The following is a 20,684-nucleotide window of genomic DNA, read 5'->3' on the forward strand; positions in this document are numbered from 1 at the left end:
CAGCAAGTAACTGGAACAACACACACACACACACACACACACACACACACACACACACACACACACACACACACACACACACACACACACACACACACACACACACACACAGAGTGGGGCAGAGCAGGCGAGAGGGTGGCTCACTCCCCCCACAGAGCTGACCAGACGCTGTCTGAGCCCACAGGCCTAGCACTGGGTGGGCTCCTGGTAGGGTAGTTGGGTGTCTGATGAGTGATGGGGTCTGCCCTGTTGGGCCCTGGATGGTGACCGGCAGGAGGATGGAAGGCACAGTCCACAGGGCACCACCAGAGCAGCTCAGGCTCCTCGGAGGGGTGCGGGCTGGGAGAAACCAAGCCCTAGGGCTGTACCTGACCCCCCCCAACCAGAGATGGGGACTCCCAACCTGCCAGGGTGATGGGGCGTCTTCCTAGGAGAATGTGACTGACCATGCAAGAAAGCCCTGGCCTAGTGAACCACGCTGTCACCTGTCTGGACAAAGACGGCATTAGCCAAGGGGGCAGTCATCCCAGAGTCCAGACAAAGGGGGACTGTGGAATAAGAACCCGTGAGGATTTGCACCGTGATGCCCAGAAGCTGAGGTGCTAGTCTGGGAGTGTGTGTGGCATGGGCTGGTAGGTCCAGTGGTGTCGTCACCATGACTGTCGTCACCATGACTGTAGTCACCACAACTGTGGTGGGATGCTACTCAGACCCATCCAGTCCCTTTCTCTGAGGCCACACACACTGGCCAGTCTCCTGCTGACCCCAAGATACCGCAGACCAGTGGCTCGGAAGGTGGGCATATGTGTTCTGGTGCCAGGAAGGTGTCAGGCCCTTTGGAAACTGGTCAGTCAGCAGAAGGCCTGGCTTACCGTAGGACCTCAGGAAATATCAGTCAGATGGACATGTGCATGAATTCTGGTGTAAGAACAGCTTTCCTGTGAGTTTGGTGAGTGTGGCAACCCCATAGGGAACATAAGGAGTTTTGTCAAGCACAGGATGACTTTTAAAATTAAAAAACAGGGCCAGGTGCGGTGGCTCACGCCTGTAATCCCAGCACTTTGGGAGGCTGAGGAGGGCAGATCACTAAGTCAGGAGTTTGAGACCAACCTGACCAACATGGTGAGACCAACCCCATCTCTACTAAAAATACAAAATTAGCTGGGTGTGGTGGCACATGCCTGTAATCCCAGCTACTTGGGAGGCTGAGGCAGGAGAATCGCTTGAACCCGGGAAGCGGAGGTTGCAGTGAGCCAAGATCGTGCTATTGCATTCCAGCCTGGGCAACAAGAGCAAAACTCTCTCTCTAAAATAATAATAATAATAATTAATAAATAAATAAAAATAAAAAGACAGGCGGGGCACAGTGGCTTAGGCCTGTAATGCCAGTGCTTTGGGAAGCCAAGGCAGGAGGGTCGCTTGAGGTCAGGAGTTCATGACCAGCCTGGGCAACATAGTGAGACCGTGTCTCTACAAAAAACCGGCCAGGTGTGGTGGTATGTACCTATAGTCCCAGCTACTCAGGAGACTGAGGAGAGAGGATTGCTTGAGCCCAGACGTTGGAAGTTGTAGTGAGCTATGATCACACCACTGCACTCCAAACTGGGTGACAAAGTGAGACCTTGTTTCAAAAAATTAATAAAAAAATAAATTTTAAAATAAGATAAAAAGTCACAGCCTTTAGAGTTTGACAGTCCTGGGTTCAAACCCTAGCTTTGTCACTTTCTCACCATATATAACCTTAGGCAAGTCCATTAACATGTCGGATCTCAGTTTCTCCATCTCTAAAACGGGGATACCACCCGCCAATCATTGAATCTAGTGAGCATTAGTAATAATGGTAATAGAAAATACATAGTAAGTGCTTGCTGTGGGCCAGGCACTGTCCTGGCTCAGCATACATGGCACACTTGCTTACAGACAGCCCGTCACCCTGTGGGCACTCACCTAGTATGGTACAAGTTAACTTCCCATATGTTAACTCACTGGGTCCTCCCAGCTGTCCCATGAGATAGGTCCATTATTATCTCCATGTTGGTTTGGGGAAGATGGGGACAGGCCTTGGCTCAAGCAAGTGTCCTAAGGATGGCCTCAGATCCTACTGACTCAGCTGCTCACTGAGCCAGCCTCATGCGCCTGGTCCCCAGACACACTCCCCTGACTTCCTGCAGGCGCAGACTGAGGGCCAAGGCGCTGGCTGGGCCACTGGCTCCAGGAAGGTCCAGTCACCCATGATGCCCAAATGCTCACTTCCACCCAGGGTGGGCTCTGGGCTCTGGCTGCCCTGGCCTGGGCCGGGTGCCCAGAACAGGCAGCCCTGGCTGGATGGCTTTCCCTGGCTCTGGCCATGGGGACAGGAGGCGGCAGCAGCCCAGCTGGGCCCTGGCCGTAATGAGGCCTCATTAGCGAGATCCAGCTGCTCTAGCCCCACTTAGGGATGCCGACTCCCCCAGCTCCCGCCTCTGACTTTTCCTAATAAGAGTGGGCATGCTTCCAGAGGGGCAAGGAGGCTAGGGTCTTTGTTGTCCCCTGTGACTCTGGAGGGAAGGTCCTGCTAAGCTGGGACTGAGAAGTGCCGGGGATGGGGGAGGGCTGCAGGGAGGCCGTGTGGGAGGCTGGGCTACAGGGCTGAGTAGGTGGGCTAGACAGGAAGTGGGGAGGGGGAGGGAGGGCAGAGGCCCCAACCAGAGAGGAAGCTGAGGAAGGCTGGGCCTTTTCCTCTGGATCTAGATATTGCCCATTTCACTGAGGAGCGGGTAGCTGCTAATCTAGGATCAGCGGAAGGTCATTGCTTAGGCTGTCCTGGCTAGAAGAGCACCTCCACTGTGCTAGGCCTTATCTAAGGAGAATGCCCACTGTGTGCCAGTCCCTGAGCCGGGATAGCACTTACTGGATGTCAAATCTTGTGCTGGAAGCACCTGCTGTGTGTGAGAACCTGCATCAGCAGAGTGCCCACCGTGTGCCAAGTCCGATGCTGATCAGCGGAGTGCCCACTGTGTGCCAAGTCCGATGCTGAGACAGCACTCATTGTGTGTCAGCCCCAGGTTGGGAGCCACTATGGTGTGCTAGGTCCTGTACTAGGGGAGTACCCCGGGTACGCCGAATTCTGTGCCAGGTAAGGACCCAATGTGTGCCCAGCTCTGAGCTGGGTGAGCACCCACTGTGTGCCTGGCAGTGTGCTAGATTAATGCCTACAGGGTGACAGGCTGTCTTCTAAGGGAGTGCCTAATGTGTGCCGAGTCTGCACTAGTTGAGCATTTGCCACATGCTAAGACTTGGGTTAGGTGAGTGCCCAGGCAGGGACAGGCCCTCTACCAAAGGAGTGTCCAAGGTGTGCCAAACCCTGTGCTTGGTGACCTCCCAATAATGCACCAAGCCTGCACTAGTTGAGCACTTGCTACATGCCAACACTTGGGCTGGGTGAGTCCCCACTATGTGCCAGGTCCTATGATGGATGCTACAGACAGGAGGTGCCCAAACCCTCAGGGCAAAACATATGAGAACAGGTCAGGGTGGGGCAGCCCCTGGTGGCCTGTGGTGCTTGCAAGGCCTTCTGGGATTTGGATGCTCTGCACCCAGAGCCCTAATCCAAATGAGTCTGTTCCTGTTCATTGTGAGGCTTCCCAGTGGCAGAAACAATCAGTGTGCTCAGACATGGGAAGAGGTCAACGAAGCTCACCAAGGCCTGGACTGCCCAAGACTCTGCATGAGTGGGTAGTGGCACTAGGGAGGGGACTGAGGTGGCCAGCCTGGGAAATGGTGTGACATTGGTGGCTGGAGGATTAAAACTGAGCTAGTGGGGGCTCTCTTGCCTCCTGTCCTGAGTGCCTCTCCTCCAGCTCCTTGTCCTTTGAGATCTAGGTGGCCCTGCTCTGCACATGTACAAGGCCCTAGGTCTCCATGGGAGGACCACCCCACCCACCCCCTAGCGCCCCCAAGCATCCCAGCTGCTCCCAGGCTTGGAGGCACCCTGGCCAGCTGCGTTCTCACACAGCCCTGTCCTAGGAGCTGCTGAGGCGTGAGGGAGGCAGCTGAGCTGGCCTGGCAGAGACCATCTGGGCTGGAGTGAGGGAGGGACACGTGCAGCGGGCATGTGGGCCTGGGCACGTGCTGGTAAGCTGCTTGTTACCCATGGGACACTGGCTGTAGCATCCAGCAGAAGCTCCAAGGATAATACAGGGTGTCTGCCGACACTGAAGAGATTTGGAGGGCCAGTGTCCTCACATCCAAACCTGGGTAAAGGGGGATAGAAGTGAGGATCCCATGGTAGGGGCCAGTGCCTGCTCCATGCATGCCAGGGTACAAACAGAGCAGCAGAAGCCATGGAGAACTGGGATGGTTCAAGTGCATGGCTCACACACACTCCCCTTAACATCCTCTCTTCTGATCTACCAGGGTATCCAAAGAAGAACCCTGTCAGAATGAAGCGTCCTTAGTTACTGGCTGTAGGAAGACATGGAAGACAAACGTGCTGACTGGGCTGCCTGTGTTAGCAGAGATGGGGCTCGGCAGGGACCAGCTGCCCTGTGCACCTCAGAGGCTGTGTCTAGAGACAAGCACTGAACGGAGGTGGCTTCAGTCCCAAACTGGAACCCAAGAATAGAGTGGAGTAGTCCAAAGTCATCAGCAGAACTGAAAAGGAAGCGGGAATAGAATCTCCAAGCAACCACTGGGGGTGCCCATGGGACGGATGCTATGGGCCTCAAATGCAGCAACAGTGGGCAAAAGCCAAAGGGCAGAGAGCGGGGAGGAGAGCGAGCCCCAGCTATCTTTAGGCACATCCTGGTGCTGGGAACAGGAGTCCCAAGGCAGCATTCCCATCCACAGACAGGCTGCCCGGGCCGACCAGCAGAGCACAGTCCAGGAAGCTCAGCTCAGGCAGGGACTCTGGGACCCTGGGACCCATGCCCTCTGTGCTGCTCACATCTCTCCTGCCTGCTCTCCTCCCAGTCCGTCCAGATCACTCCAGAGAAGGAAGAGCAACCAGGGAGGACTCAGAGGTTTCATGGGGCTCAGAATCCCCACGGTAGGAAGGGGCAGGGCCACACCCCACTTCTCATCACAAGCCCATGGCAATTCCAAGACTTCTCCGGGAAAGGTGGGGCCGTGTTTGGGTTCTCAGATGGGATTCACCCCTAGCAAGTGTTCAGGTCATAAGACCTCCATCTGGGCCCATTTCTGAGCACCCAGATTTCAGGAATCTCAGGAATACTTTTAGGAGCTTGGTTCAATCAGACTTGCTCCAATCAGTCAATCAGTAGGGGTCTAGACCAGAGCTGGCCTGAGGGATGGGGCCAGGGCTTGGATGCTGGAGGTCCAGAACAGGGCCAGATAGAAGATCCGGAGCTTGGAGCAGAACCACTGGTTCTCTCCCACAAACTGTTCTTTTTTAATTTTTTTCTCTCTTTTCTTTTTTTTTTTTTTTTGAGACAGAGCCCTGCTCTATTGCCCAGGCTGGATTGCAGTGGCGCTTGGCTCACTGCAACCCAGGTTCAAGTGATTTTCGTGCCACAGCCTCCCAAGTACTGGGATTACAGGTGTGCACCACCACATGTGGCTAATTTTTGTATTTTTAGTAGAGACAAGGTTTCACCATGTTGGTCAGGCTGGTCTCAAACTCCTGACCTCAGATGATCTGCCCGCCTCAGCCTGCCAAAGTGCTGGGATTACAGGCGTGAGCCACCCTGCCCGGCCCAAGTTGTTCTTTTAAACCAGGTACTTTGAGTCCCAGAAATCTTTGGTGAGAGACAGGGCTTGTTTGGGGAGGGCTCAGTAGAGACCCCAGGCCAATGAATCTTTCACTAAATGAGAAAAGTAACACAGGGGATTGACAGGACGGGAGCTGCTGAGGGAGGCACTGTCCATGCTCAGTCCCTGGTCCCCACCCCCGGCAGCTGTCCAGTCTAGCCTGTCCCCAGGGAAGATCTCAAGAGAAGGAAGACAACCATCGCCTCTGGGACAGGATTTGGCATCGTTTTCTTGGTTCCTGCTTCTAGTGCTGACCCGGTCCATCCAACAGCAAGTCTCGCTCCTTCAAGAACCTCACCCAGGCCGGGTGCGGTGGCTCACGCCTGTAATCCCAGCACTTTGGAAGGCCGAGGCGTGTGGATCACCTGAGGTCAGGAGTTTGAGACCAGCCTGGCCAACATGGTGAAACCCCATCTCTACTAAAAATACAAAATTAGCCAGGCGTGGTGGCTCATGCCTGTAATCCCAGCTACTCGGGAGGCTGAGGCATGAGAATCGCTTGAACCCGGCGGGGGTGGAGGTTGCAGTGAGCCGAGATCACGCCACTGCACTCTAGCCTGGGCAACAGAGTGAGACTTAATCTCAAAAAAAATAAAAAAAATAAAAAGAATCTCACCCACCCCTCTGTGTCTCGTGGCCTCACCACTACCTCTCCTGTGCTCTAAGGCTGAGGGCAAAGAAGAGCCAGGACTTGGGGAAAGGGTGGAGGGAGATTTTCTGAGAGGCCTCAGGAGAGGATTCAAAACAAAATGTTCTTTGTTACTTTTCAGACTGAGAAGGACCCAGAGAAGTGGAGAAACACCAGGCAGGGTCTGAGGGAGGACCCCTTGATCAGCACAGACTGAAGGCGCCCACACAGTCCCGCGTTCCACTGTCCTCTCAGCACATGAGTGGCCTCCTTCTGTCCGGAGCACCTCTGTGACAAGGATGGGGCGCACACCTCCTGCCTTCTGGCAGGTCTTTGCGGGCTCTGCGGGCTTGGAGCCTAATAATGCTCTCTGACCTGCTAGATGAGGGGCTACCTGCCCAGGCCGGGGTCAGCTGGGCACTCATGGGCCGTGGCAGTGCTGGCCTTGCTAAGCCTTCCAAGCAGCTGGCAGGAGGTCCTGGGGGCAGGGCTTGGGACTCCCCTTCCTCCCCGCAGTCTGGCCTCTGTACTCACCAGCATCCCTTTGGCACCTTTTCCTACCATGGTGGTGGTGGGTTGGGGCTCTGGTGACGGGGACCACACTCACAGGCTCTGCTTCCAGCGCCTTTCAGGCCACAGATCTCAAGAGCTGTGGAGAGAGCAGAGGGTGAGGTGAGGACTTGGCCGTGTGGCCCACAGGGCTCTCCAGACAGGTAGTGCCGAGCCACCCACCGCCAGCCGGCCCAGGCCCTCTGCCAGGCCGTGTCCGTATCCTGCTCCTTTCTGGAAGACCCTCAGATCCAGCTCTTTCCCAGTCCCCCCAACCTTTCCCCTGGATCTCTTGATCTCCAGGCTTCCTGTCCCAATGGGCAAAGGTCTATTTTTGACTTTCCAGATGCCCAATCCTATAAAAGATAAAAAATGAATACCGAACTGGGATGGAGTCCAATTCCTTCATGGTCTGTGTGAATGGCTTCAGCCTTTCCCCAGGAGGGGAATCAGCTCAGATCAGTACACTCTCCCCATCCTCACCCCAGCCAGGCAGCCAGGACGGTCCTTCCCCATCTGGGTGGCACTCAATGTGGGCTCCAGGGCAGCTGGGTTTGTTGTCATGTCATTCACTTGAACCGAGTTCTGGGCCTGCCACACACCCATGTGCAGCCACACCTCCTTGCACTCCCAGCTGTCCCCTCCATGGCAGTTCACCAGGTGAAATTCTACAAATCCTCAGCACTGCACCAGGCTAAATGTCACCTCTTCTCTGCAGCCTTTTCTGACCCTCTCTCTCAAAAGAATGAAAAAGTTGCTTCCTCCTTTCTGTTTTGTGCAAATCTCTACTAGTATTCTTATTTCATATGACACTTATTTGCTTATAAGTTCGTCAACCATGAGTCAGTGAGTTCCCCGAGGGCTTGGGACTGTGTTTCTTTTACCCTCTGTGCCCAGCACGTAGCACAGCACTGGGCTTGCAAGATGTGTTAGTTGAATTGAAATGGAGGAAAATAGTGAAGGCAGGACCTCTGAAATGAGGGGTCCAGGCCAGCCCAGGATCTTGTGGGAAGCATCTGAGGGGCAAGGTGGGGCTGACGAGCTGGGGGGCAGCAGCCACATGGAAGGAACAGCCTCATGGTAATGCTGGTGCACACTGGCTTAATTTCAGATGGGACGGAAGAAAGGTTAGTTTTTGACAGGCCTCAGGAGAAATCCATCTTCAGACAGCCTTAAAGAGTTGCCTCATTGCACTCCAGCCTGGGCGACAGAGCGAGGTTCTGTCTCAAAAAAAAGTTATCTCGGCCAGACGTGGTGGCTCACGCCTGTAATTCCAGCACTTTAGGAGGCCAAGACAGGTGGATTACCTGAGCTCAGGAGTTCGAGACCATCCTGGCCAACATGACGAAACCCTGTCTCTACTAAAATTACAAAAATTAGCTGGGCGTGGTGGCAGGCGCCTGTAATCCCAGCTACTTGGGAGGCTGAGGCAGGAGAATCGCTGGAACCTGGGAGGCAGAGGTTGCAGTGAGCCGAGATCGCACCACTGTACTCCAGCCTGGGCGACAGAGTGAGACTTTGTTAAAAAAAAAAAAAGCCACATCACAGGTTGGAAATTATTAAGCCCACTGGTCAGGTAAGTAAACTGAGGACACTGTGTCTCAGAACTTAGGCTGCAGAGGGCCCTCACCCAGGTTATCCTGGAATTCCCCCTAGTTTACTGTCAGAGAGACGGACTCGGAGAGGTCAAATGCCTTCCTTCTAAGTGCTCGAGTGAGGACTTGAACTAGGTTTTCAGACCCGACATCTCTGACTCTGACATCTCTGACTGCAAACGCAGTCCCTGCCCTCGGGTAGTTCATGGACTGGAGGGAAAAGACTGCTTCATGGCGGCTTCCAGGAGAATGAGCTGGGTGTAAAGCTTTGCTGCTTCTCCTACCTTTGACATTCCCGTTACGTGGTCCCATCCGTCCATTCAGAAAACACCAACTGATTGCCCATGGCGTCCAGCCTCTTCTACGTGTGGAAGATCCACAACACCAAGCCCCACACATGCCCCTGAAGCATTTGTGGGCCACTGTTGACAAGCAGTAGTGGGTCACAGAGGCAGTTTAGCATATGATAAAGAGCTCTGGCTCTGGGATCTGCTAGGCCTGGGCTGGATTTCTGGCTCAGCTACTCACTAGGTATGTGATTTCGAGTAAGTTACTTAACCTCTTTGAGCCTTAGTTTTCTCAGTCTGGAAGATGGGGCTAATAGTAATTTCCTCATAAGTTCTGAAGTTTCTGCCTAAGTTTTATCCTTTCCACAAGCCCTCCACATGTTCCTCCCCTCCAATCTTTTAATCTTCCCAAAGCCCTAAATCTCTGATTCTTTCCAATAGTTTTCCACAGCCAACAGGATATGGCCTAAATTGCTTAGCAGGCGTTTAAGGCTGGCCACAGCTGGACTCATTTATTCCACAATATTGATTGCAGGTCTGCTCTGGACCAGACCTGTGCTAGGCACCAAGAACTCAAAGGCATCTGCACTCCTGCAGCTTACAGACTAAGGGGCAAGAGTTAAACCGATGACTAAAATTTAAAGAATTACAAACTGAGACCAGGAGTGGTGGCTCAGGCCTGTAATCTCAGCACTTTGGGAGGCCAAGGCAGACGAATCACCTGAGGTCAGGAGTTCAAGACCAGCCTAGCTAACATGGTGAAGGCCCGTCTCTACTAAAAATACAAAATTAGCTGGGCGTGGTGGTGGGCGCCTGTAATCCCAGCTAATTGGGAGGCTGAGGCAGAAGAATCACTTGAATCCAAGAGGCAGAGGTTGCAGTGAGCCGAGGTCATGCCATTGCACCCCAGCCTGGGCAAAAAGAGCGAAACTCTTGTCTCAAAAAATAAAAAATAAAAAATTGCATACTGAGATAAAGAGTGTAAAGGAGAAAGATTGTGTTATGTGACTCTACAAGAGGGGGGCCTGGCCTTGTGTAAGACTAGGGGAGGGCTTCCCTGATGAAGTGATGTTTAAGGGTCTAAAGGAGTTAATTAGGCAAAGTGGCAATAATGAGGAAGAAAAGAGGAAGAGAGAGTCAAGCAAATGGAACAATATGTGGAAAGGCTCTGAGGCTGGAGCTCAGACAGTCAGGGTGAAATGGTCAAAGATTAAAGTGGACAGAGAGGCCTGGCCAGGGCCTTTGGGGTCTGGATTTTGGTTTTCATCTTGAGGGCAAGGGTGGCTATTGAAAGATTTTAAGCAGAAGATCAACTTCAAGGAGGAGCAATTGGTGGAATGTGCATCTTGAAACCATCCCCCTAGATACAGTGTGGAGAAAGGACTGGAGGGAGGCTGAAGTGGAAGAGAGGAAATCAATTAGAAATGGGCCAGGCCAGGCCAGGCGCGGTGGCTCACACCCGTAATCCCAGCACTTTGGGAGGCCGAGGCGGGTGGATCACCTGAGGTCAGGAGTTCGAGACCAGCCTGACCGATATGGAGAAACCCCGTCTCTACTAAAAATACAAAATTAGCCAGGCGTGGTGGCAGGCACCTGTAATCCCAGCTGCTCAGGAGGCTGAGTCAGGAGAATTGCTTGAACTTGGGAGGCAGAGGTTGCAGTGAGTTGAGATTGTGCCATTGCACTGTAGCCTGGGCAACAAGAGAGAAACTCCGTCAAAAAAAAAAAAAAAGAGAAAGAGAGAGAGAAAGGAAGGAAGGAAGGATCCAGGCCAAAAATGAGGGGGCTCAGGTTAGGAAGGTGATAATAGGGTGAGGAGAGGTGCACAGATTTCAGAGAAACATAAAAGGCAACATGTCGAGACTTGGTGATGAATCGGACTGGGTAGGGGGAGGGATAAGAAGGAGTCTCTGGTTTCTGTTGGTGCAGTGGGAGGAAGCTGGTGCCCGACCCAGAGGACGAATGCTGGTGAGGCTGCAGGTTTGGTGCGGGGACAGGAGGGCTGGCTTGGACAAGCTGGTCTGAGCTGCTTGTGAGCCACCCAAAGGCAGATGTTGAGACATCAGCCACAGAACCCTGGCCCATCTTGACAGTCTCACTGTTGAGTATCAGACAGGACTGTCAGGTCAATCAGTTTTAACGGTCCATCTAGGCCAAGCCCTGGAGTCCTCACGGGGGATGGAAAGGTGACAGGCTCTTTCCCTAGCTTCAAGGACCTCACAGTTTAGTAGATAGATAGAGGAAGAAGCATAATTTCCATTCACTGTAATGGAGGAAGTGGAGGAGCTGTGGGAGCAGGAAACAGCCCTTAGTTCTACCTGGGAGCCCAGGTCAGCAACCTGCGGCCATCTGCCGCCACGTGAGACTACCCAGCATTTGCAGAGGGCTCCTGCTTCATGCCTTTGCCCCGGCACCCGTTCCATCTTTTTTGAGCACCCTTGTCTCCACTTCCACCTGTATATATCCTACCCATCCTCAAAACCTATCCCAATGCTATTATCTTCATGAAGCCTTCCTAGGTCCTCCCCGTTGCTGTCAGCCTTCCTATGTACCTCCACGCTTGCCACACGTAGCAATTGCGGCATGCTTCCTTGTGCCCAAGTCTGGCTCCCCACTAAATGGAGAGTCCTACCAGGGCAGAGGTGTGATTCTTCTGTGTCCCCAGAGCCGGGAACTGAGCGGGTACAGCCGCAGTCGCCGCACAGGCCAAGTGAAGGGGGCGTTTTCTCTGCGGTCCTTGGAAACATTTGGGCATGCTCAGTGTCGCTCATTAGTCCCTAGAACCAGTCCCCTCACCCACTACTCTCCAACCTTCTGATGCTCCCTCACTTTGGAAGTCTTTAACCTTTCAGGTGATTCTCTCCGTCCCCACTCCTCGCCCCGCAGCCTTTATTTCCCAACGGCCGCACCCTCACGCTCCTTTCAGCGGAGAAATAGACCGCGCTTTATGCGGAAGCTATCAGCGAACAGGGATCCCGTCTCTTTAAGAGTGATCCGCGAGGGGGTGTGGCTTGCCGAGAGCAGGCCCGAAAGGGGGTGCGGCTCCTTTAAGTATCCGCCGGCCCGAGGCGCGGAGGCCCCGGGCCGGCAGGCAGGGGCGCGGTCAGTCTCGGAGCAGCGGCACCGCCCGCAGCGTCCCGGTTCCTCGAAGCCGGGCGCGTCCGCCTTAATCGGGGAGAGAGATGTGGGGGCACGGGCGTTACATCAGCCGCCACATGTGGGCCTAAGCTGGCGTGGAGGCGGCGGCCCCGCCCCCGGCCCCTGCGGTGGAAAAGTACCGGGGCGCCGAGGTCCCCGCCCCACGGCCCCGCCCCCGGGCCGGCTCGGGCCCCTCCCGGCCCTCCGGGCAAGCCCCACTCTGCCGCCCGGCCCGGCCCCGCCGCCTGCTCGAGATCTGCAGTGGCTGCCGGGTGCGGAGCGCCGGCCGGGGTGGGCTCCCCAGGGCTGCTAGGCCCCTGCCCTCACCTGCGGCCGCCCGGTCCCGCCCTAGGCGTGCCGGTAATGAGGGTTGGGGTGGGGAGGGCACGGAGTCTTCCCAGGGTAGCAGCCCCCAGAGAACTCCCCGCTCGCTCGCAGTCCCTTCCCAAAGCCGCGGCCAGAGCGCGGACAAAGAGAGGCTGAGGGCGCCAGGACTCTCCCGCGCGGCTTCCTGGGTCCCGCGGGCGCACGGGCACGGGCACTGGCACCGGTACCGGGAGGGCAGATAGGGAGGCAGGCCGGCTGGAGGGGCCAGATAGGCAGCCAGGCTGGCGAGCGCTGAGAGGCGTTGGAGCTAGCGGGAGCCCGCACGCTGGGCGCAGGCACGGCCGATTATCGACCCCCGCAGGACTCCAGAGCGCAGAACCACTGGCTGCCCGGACGGACAGTGCCACGCTCTGGCTCCGGCGCTACCCGCACAGCCTGCGCCCGCCGCCCCCGATCGAACCGGCGTCTGGCGCCCCCCCCACCCCACGCAGGAGCTCCCCCCACTTCCCTCTCCCTCCCGCTTCAGCTTCTTGGTGACAGCGGTGACACCCAGACGCGCGCACCTACCCCGACCTTTCCGGCGAGACAGACATCCCGGTGCGTGCACCCACACTCTTATCCACAGATGCCCGCATACATGCGCGATCACACACACACACGCACACGCTGGTCTTGGGGCTCAGCCCCGCGGAGCCGCCGAACACTCAGACCCACGGCAGGACAGACGGAGGCGCGGGCCCCAGCATCCCCTTCCCCCAGCCCCCTTACCATGCTGCAGCCCCCGGCCCAGGCGTGCTGGGTCCGCACCGCGGTGCGCCCAGGTGGCTTTCTTAAAGGGAAAGTTGCATCAGCTTTCCGAGGCTCTGTGCCGCGCCGAGTCCGCCCGCCCCGCCGCGCCGCTCGCAGCTCTTCCACAGCCTGTTGTGTTTTGGTTTCGGGGAGGCGGGGGCTAAGAGTTTGGTGAAAGTTTGAAGAGTGAAGAAGGCTTGGGAGATCTAGCCAAGTCCCTCCCCTACCCGAACAGCTCCCCTGGCCGTCCTCCCCTCTCCATCCCATCCCCTCCCCCCGTGCCGACTTCTCAGGCTCCTCCTCCCAGGGAATAAAATTACAAGTCTCTCCAGCTTTCAGATGATTGATCCCCACGAACCCCTGGGAGTGGGCGCCACAAAGGAGTCCCCTTCTCCGCCCCTGCCTCGCTGCCCTTCAGCTGGGGCCCTTAAGCAAGCAGATGTGGGCCCCTTCGGGCTAGGCTGGAATGAAGCCAGAAGGCCTGGGGCACTTTGGGGGGCTGAGGCTGGAGTTAGCCCTCGAGGCCCCTGGCCTTCTGCGCCTGCGTTTCCCCTAGAGAGAAGTCGGAGCAAGTTCCATTCCCTTTGGAGCAGAGCCGCTAGAGACTGTGGGCACTGCTGGGTAAGGCCAAGGTCCTACTCCCTGGAACTGGAGGGCTCCAGGGAGCCCTTTCTCAAATTTCCCTCCTGGACCACGGGCTTGGTCAGCTCTACTTTTGAGGTGGTGTTACAGGGGCTGCAGACACCAACCTGGGATCCCTTCTCCTTCCATGGTGAGACAGACCTGGGTTACAATCTCAGCTAAAAAAAGAGTCTTTGCCAAAAGGAGCATGGTGAGCCTCGGTTTCCTCCCCTGTGAAACGGAGAGAAGGGACTAAGGAAATGCATGTGTGTGTATATAAAGCCCATTGCTCCAGGCTGCCTCTAGGGAGTGGTGCCTGGCATTTGGAATGAGCCTCCCACATTTGCATGCCTTGTGAGAGCCACCACCTTTCAGGGAAAGTGGCCAGTTAGTACTGTCAGAGGAACTGGTTTTTGCCCCAACCTGCATAGGGCATCTGCTCAGGGAAGGGGCCCAGCCTACAGAGGCAATTTCTACTTTGGACCCTGAGTCCTCACCATTTTCTGGCCAGGAAAAAATTTAATTTTTTTCCTTGGGACAGTCAGCCTCCAGGAAGCGAGTGCACACATGCCAAACTCACGTGAAACCAATTGTTGAGTGAGATTCCAGTTTATTAATTTATCAGAGGCACTGAACAAGATAACAGGCATCAAGCCCAGGCATTCCCTGCAATGCGAGCTCTTTCAGGACACACGCAGTCCATTCCACAAACCTTCCTCAGAGCCAAAGTACAAAGACAGCTGTCTGTTGTCTCCTATTCACATTGGACTCCTGATCAGATCTGGGAAGACACCTTAGTCTTATCAGCAAGATTATTTTCACTTTTACGTTGTCCCCAAAGCTAGTAGGTATAGCATGTTTGGGATTTTTAGTCTCCTACAAGCCAAGTGCAGGTGTTTCTTGTGTGAGTTGTGTGCACACACACCCGGATCTGGGCAACCTGTTGTGTCTGCGCCCCCAGACACCTGAGCCCCTGATTATGTATTTGTGTAGGTACATCTGTGGAAGACTGACTGTATGCACTAAAGCAGGTCTGTGTAGTTGTGTGTGTGCCCAATTCCTGGGACTGGGCAGACGGGGTCCAAGCCCTCTACATCTCTCCTGCTGGGACATAACTTCCTACATAAAGTGTTTTTAGGATCTTCCTCCTTGCCTCCTCCCTGGGGCTCATCAAAAGGGATACCACCCCAGGGAAGGCAGATGGAGGATGTCGAAGAGGCCCCGAGGTAGAGGAAGGTAGACAAGGAAGAGTATGAAGGGGAAAAGGCCTCCATTCTTCTGCCTTCCAGCAGTAGGCTGGGGTGGGGACAGGCCTAGAAGAGAGCACTGAGCGCTAAGAACACTCAGTGAAGATTCTGAGAGTTTTCATGGCTCAGGGAATCCATATGAAGGGAGGCAGGTGGAGGGTGCTGAGAGCCAGACTTCCAGGATGCCCTCAGGCCTAGGGCCTTAGGACCTGGGCAGTTAGAAGAGAGGAGGATAGGTGCTCAGGGGCCAGCCCTCTGAGGCTCCGTCAGAAAGAGGAAGGCTTGGGGACTAACCTGGGGACAGGGAGGCAGCCTAGCACGTGGGGTGAAGAAAAGAGAAAATTTTCCTTGGCGTGTTTAGGGAGATTGGGGATGTTGGCCAGAGGGCTTTATTAGACTAACACGGGCACAGCTCAAAGTCTATTTGTATACATAGAAACAGATTCATGGATAGGTGTGTTTTACCCACCTTGACCCAGAAAGAGCTTCAGGAAACCACACAGTGAGCTGTGTCCTGAGGAGACACTTGTGGGAAAGATTCTGGTTTGAAAAGCCATCTCCTTGAGACAGGGACTAGAAAGTCTGTTTTTTTCCAATCAGAGTGAGGCCCAAAGGAGGCAGGTTTGGGCCCAGCCCGGGTCAGAGCTGGGATAGCCTCCGTCCCTGGCCGTGAGCCCCTGGCTCTGAGCAGCTGGCCTGCAGAGTGGGAAGGGCATGGCCAGCCTGGGCCACTGTGGGGCGGGCAGGGGGATCGGGACTGAGTACAGACTGGGGCGGGGGAGGGGATGGGGGGACGGATGGGGTCAGCCATTTTGACGGGCCTGCTTCTTCCTGGGGCAGGGCAGCAGCGGGCCGGGGCCCACCCACCACCCACTGCAGGCTGAAATGTGGCTCAGGAGCCTCCAGTTACTGCAGCCAGTGGAGCTATTTCCTGGGAGGGCTGCAGCCAGCCAGCGTCAGAGCCCCCAGGGCTGGCTGGTCTCCTCGAGTGGTGTCATCCGCCTGCCGGATCAAGGCCTCTGTTTTGGGATGCATATAGTCAGCTTAGGTGTGTGTCTAGTAGGAATATGAATAATGCCAGACTTGGGCCACTTCTGATGGTCACTGCAGGAACTGGCAGCACTGGGCACCTTGATGGGGGGGTGCTGGGGGCCTGCTCAGGAGGTGGGGGAGGGTGGACATTGCCTGTCGTTGAAGCCAGGCCTGGCCAGGGGTCTCCACCTCCTTAGAACCTCAGCCTCAGTAGCCAGGAAGCATTACTGGGAGGTGCCTGCCTGGGCTCTGCTCTCAGATTCCTCCTTTCTTGAACCTGGAGCCCAGTGGTCAATGCCTGGCATCTCCCCTGCCCTGTCCCAATGCAGAGGAGCAGGTTAGATTGGTTTCAGATCTGAAAGCTGTCTCTGGGGCTCCAGGTACCCCTTAGGCCATCCTGTTGTGGTTTCTCTACCCCTGAAACCCAGACACCCCAGCCCTGCCACCCCAGCCCTGGGGCAGCATAAGCCAATCATGGGGCTCAGAACAGGGGTTCCAGGCTGGATCTCAGTGGCTCCAGGTAAAATCAGGCATATAGACAGGAAGTATTGACTTTGGCCTTGTCCAAGGGGCAGCCCCAATCTCCAGAGCTTTCAACACCCAGACTCCTAAATCGCTTTGAGCTCCCAAAGTCCTGAATTCCCAATGTCAAGGGTGCCAGAGCACCCAACACTGTAGAGGACCCAAACCCCAGAGCCCCCAGTGCCAATTTCCCAGGGGGCCTGGGGTACCCAACATCCAGACCACCCCATGTTCATAACATTCCATTTTCAGAGTGCCAGTGTTCCAATTCACTGCACCTGGAGGGAGGGAGTGGGGTGCCTGCATAACCAGGGTCCCTACATAACCGAGGTCCCTTCAATGACCTATTATCTGAGGAGTGGCCATGACTGAAGTTGGGGCTGGGGTGGTGCTGGCAGTTGTAGTTCTTCCTCGATGCTCCCATCCTGGGTCTGGAGAGGTCGAGCAGGCTTGCAGGTGGGATGGCGTTTCCTCTGGCCTCAGCCCAGCCTGGTCACAGGCCCTGTGGCATTGAATGTCCATTTATTCACTCACCAAATATTAGTGCGCATGTGCCATGCGCTGGGAATTGAGCTCCTCTCTGGGAGTACAACCGTGAGAGAGAAGGGGTTCCTGTTCTTCCAAATGGGACAGGTGACATTGTGCCTGTGCTGGTATGTCGGTGTGGTTCAGCCATCTGTGGCCCACCTGTAGCTGGGGGCATGGCTATGAGAATGAATGGCTGTGAGTGTGATGGTGTTGGCGTGAGGCTGTGCCCGCAGCCCACATCAGCAAGTTAATATGTGTGACTATTATGACGGGTCTGGCTATGTCCGTCTGTCTGGCCATCCTAATAATCCCTCTTTGCCTCACTGCTATTTCAAGGATTGGAAGTAAGGCCCCCCTTCTCCTCAGACCCGAGGTACTGAGGGTCAGGCCTCCCTGTGGGGAGGAACGGGCTGGTTTCTGAGCTAGAGACTGACCCCAGAGCTGCCCTGTAGCAGGGCTGAAGATTTCTCCCACTGCTCCTGCCCCTGCTGGACCCAGAGCCTCTTTGGATTGGGAAGACAGGAAGAGGGGTGGCTATAAGCCGACCAGTTGACACCAAAAATAGCCATCTGCCCTGGGGAGGATCCTCTGGCACCATTCCCTCCTCCAGTCCAGCCCAACCCGGCCCATTGACCTAGAGCCTCGGTAGGGCTCCTGTCTGGCTCCACTTCCCCAACTCCTATCTGAGTAACCCTCTCAGACTCAAAGGAGAGACACAGCAATGATGTCACTACAAATTATGACATCATAAAGAGCTCTGGCAGCATCACAAGGAGTGACCCCAGACCGCGGGCGGGGCTCCATCTGCTGGCAGCTCCCCAGCAGGGATGGCAGGGCTGGATAAGCCCTGCGAGGGGCCCTGCCTTATCTGTCCCCCACACATATGTGATAAGCCTCTTACCATGGGCTGGCCCAGGGAGCAGGTGGGGAGCAGGCCGGAAGAGGGGAAAGGCCAGCTGGGGCTGGCTGAACTCCAGGGAAGAAAGCCAGGGTCAGGGAGTCCTGGCAGAACCCCAGCAAGGGGAGATGTGGGGTCACTGTTGGGGACAGTGTGGAGCTGTGGTTAGGGCCATGGATTCTGAAGCCAGGCTGCCTGCATTTGTATTCCAGGTCTTAATGGCTATGTAAGCAGACCTCAGCTTCCTCAATATTCCTCACCAGGAATACTATTAATATTAGCAGTGACTATCAACCACGGTATTGTTGTGGGGATTAAAGGATTTAATGTGTGTGAAATCGGCACAGAAGAGGGCCTGGCTCACAAGAGCACTCACCCATCCTCCTTCCTCCATCCCATCTTCCCCAGGAGCTGCCCACCATACCCAACAGCACACTTGTGTGGCCGGGGCCTAGCTGGGGTTCCCGAAAGCTGCCCAGCCCCACACACATCCCGCACCTACCCTGTCTGTAGTCACCCCGAAACTCCCCAGGAATCCTGGCCTTTTCAGCGTATTTTCTTCCAGCAATCTCCCCAGACACATTGTGGCCCTGGTGCCCTCTGGTGACAAAAGCCATGCATGGCAGTTACAGCTGCATCCCCAAGACACATTGGGCCAGACAAGGTGCTGCCCCTTGTCTGATTATTTTGTGTCATCACATCAAGTTTTCAAAGTGGGAATTATCTGCGTTTTCTAGAATGAGAGCTCAGGCGGGTTAAATAATTTGCTGCAGGTTATAGAACTCATAAGTGGTAGAACGTGAACTTGGATTCAGGTTGGCCTGTGTCCAAAACGTGAACTTGAATTCAGGTTGGCCTGTGTCCAAAAGCTATTATTTCACCCCATGCAAAATATACTAGGGGGGATGTGCTGGCATGGCCACGGGGCCCAGTAGATGTTTTACATTATGAGCCATTCTGCTAGTTTGAGTATAACTATGGTTGAGTGTATGGCCATTGAGATTCTCCATCTGTGAATATAGAATAGTGTGACCTGGTTCTGAGCACAATAAGGTTCGATGTTGGCTTTTTTATGGCTTTGGTGTGGCTGTATGATTGTATTGTGTGAGTGCAACCATGGTTGGGCTTGTTGTGAGAGATTAGCTGTGGCGTGTAGGGCTGGCCTGACTCTGTGTGTGTGTGTGTGTGTGTGTGTGTGTGTGTGTATCGGTATGACTGTGTTGTGGAGGGGTGTATAGCCAGTGGGATTGTGTGGGGAAAGGTGACGAAGGGCCCTAAGTTCCCAGCGCCACTTGCCTTTTTGGTCCCAGGCCTGCATCTGCTCACCATGACTGCATGATGGATGGCTTCACATGCCAAACACACTCCCAGGGGCCTACTCGGGTTCTCCTTCCCCCAACCCCCCTTTTATTTTTCAAGGAAGTAAAGCAAATAGTACCACAGATGGAGTTGGTCTTCCTTTTTTCCATGGGATATTTGTGAAAGCATTTTACATACCTTTGAGTGATACCTAAAAAGAAGTGTCATTTTTAAAAAGTCAATGTGACTATTCTAATTAATTTGAACATCAGTTCTCAGGGTGTTGATTGCAGATCCCTGGGAATCTTTAAGACTCTTACAGGGAATCCACAAGGCAAAAGCTATTTTCCTAAAAATACTAAATTGTTGTTTGCCACTTTCAATTTATTGATATTTGCACATGATGTAAGAGCAACGGTGGGTGACACTGTTGGCACCTAAGCATGAATCAAGGCACGGCACCCAACTATACCAGTAATCTTTGTATTCTTCTCCACCACGGTGCATGACTAGTAACAATAGGAGGGAAAAAAGAGCCAGTTTTGCCTTATTTATTTATTTTTATTTTTGAGACGGAGTCTCACTTCATCACCCAGGCTTGAGTGCAGTGACACGATTTAGCTCACTGCAACCTCCACTTCCCGGGTTCATGTGATTCTCCTGCCTCAGCCTCCCAAGTAGCTGAGATTACAGGGGCACACCACCACACCTGGCTAATTTTTGTATTTTTAGTAGAGACCAGATTTCACCATGTTGGCCAGGCTGGTCTTGAACTCCTGACCTCAAGTGATCCACCCACCTGGAACTCCCAAAGTGCTGGGATTACAGGAGTGAGCTACCATGCCCAGCCTCAGTTTCGCTTTAAAAGTCCTTGGTGAAGCAGTACAATTTTTACTATTATTATTTTTAAAGGCATCTGTTTTTTGTTTTATACTTTAAGTTCTAGGGTACATGTGCACAATGTGCAGGTTTGTTACATAGGTATACATGTGCCATGTTTGTTTGCTGCACCCATTAACTCATCATTTACATTGAGTATTTCTTCTAATGCTATCTCTCCTCCAGATTCCCACCCCATGACAGGCCCCGGTGTGTGATGTTCCCCTCGCTGTGTCCAAGTGTTCTCATTGTTCAGTTCCCACCTATGAGTGAGAACATGCAGTGTTTGGTTTTCTGTCCTTGTGAAGCAGTAAAATTATTGTTTCGTGGTTTCATGTATCAGTAGTTATTTTTATTATGGATTGGTATTTCATTGTACAGATAGATAATTTGCTTAAATATATACATGTTGATGGACATTTAGGCTGTTTTCCGTTTCTTGGCATTATGAATAAAATCGGTATGCACATTCACCTGCAGATCTCTGTGTGGACGCATATTGTCATCTCTCTTGAATTAATACTTTGGAGTGGAATTGTTGGAGCATACGATAGTACTTTTATAGGAAATTTCCAGTTTCCCAAAGTGGCTGTACTA

The sequence above is a fragment of the Hylobates moloch genome, unplaced genomic scaffold, assembly GCF_009828535.3.
Source record: "Hylobates moloch isolate HMO894 unplaced genomic scaffold, HMol_V3 SCAFFOLD_8, whole genome shotgun sequence".
NCBI classification, from domain to species: Eukaryota; Metazoa; Chordata; class Mammalia; order Primates; family Hylobatidae; genus Hylobates; species Hylobates moloch.